Source organism: Aplysia californica, unplaced genomic scaffold, assembly GCF_000002075.1.
Source record: "Aplysia californica isolate F4 #8 unplaced genomic scaffold, AplCal3.0 scaffold00571, whole genome shotgun sequence".
In the NCBI taxonomy this organism is placed as follows: Eukaryota; Metazoa; Mollusca; class Gastropoda; order Aplysiida; family Aplysiidae; genus Aplysia; species Aplysia californica.
The window spans coordinates 11,168-12,219 of record NW_004797841.1 but is presented as its reverse complement, the minus strand read 5'-3'; positions in this window follow the sequence as shown (position 1 = coordinate 12,219).

The window sequence follows — 1,052 nt, the reverse complement described above, 5'->3', positions numbered from 1 at the left end:
CGGTCTCATCCTGCCTCGGCCTCAATAACATTTTACAGTTTTACAGGCCACAGATAGGGCTATCTAGAATAGTGTCGAGTGGTTGCGAAGTGGAGCTGTAAGGAACAGAAGTTAGAAATGTAGAAATGGATATATATATATATGGAGAGAATAAAATGTAGAAATGTAGAAGCGGATATATATATATGGAGAGAATAAAATGTAGAAATGTAGAAGTGGATATATACATGGAGAGAATAAAATGTAGAAATGTAGAAGTGGATATATATTATATATATGGAGAGAATAAAATGTAGAAATGTAGAAGTGGAGATATAGATGGAGAGAAGAGAAGTTAGAAATGTAGAAGCAGATGATGTGTAGATGGAGAGAATAAAAGGTAGAAATGTAGAGCTGTAGATTTAGAGAATAGAATGGCGCTCATATGACCTTATGCAGTTGCGAGCTCCGTAAAACCTCTACTAAATTAAACAGAGAAAAGAAGTTAGATGTAGACGTAGACAATATATAGATGGAAAGAACAGAAGTTAGAAATGTAGAATTAGATAATATGTAGATGGAAAGAGCAGAAGTTAAAAAATGATAAGTTAAGAGGAGGAAGAGGGATCGAAAAGAAGATGTTAAAATCCTGATATAACGCTTATAAGGAAAGCTTGAGAAAACGAAGGGAAAGTGTGGTTGGCTTAGAAGTAAAACTAGAAAGAACGAGGGTAAAAAAAAAAAGAAAGAAAAGAAAGCTGAGGAGAAAAACTGGGGAAACAAAATTTATTTGAAAAAACCCCCAGCCGAACTAAGGGGGTCGCCATTTTGTTTTGCCAGGAAGTTCTCGCAAGATCTACTTCTCCCCTCTTCTCTCTCTCTATCTCTTTCTGAATACTGTCTATCGGTGTGGACGCTCAAATTGACCAAAACAAAGTTTAAAAATGATTTTAAAACACAAAAGTAAATTAATTTGGTTTTGTCTACAAAGATGCTACGGCTATTTAACTTTTCAAATCGAGCAGAACTACGCGGGTCGCCATTTTGTTTTGCCCGGAAGTTCTCGCGCTACT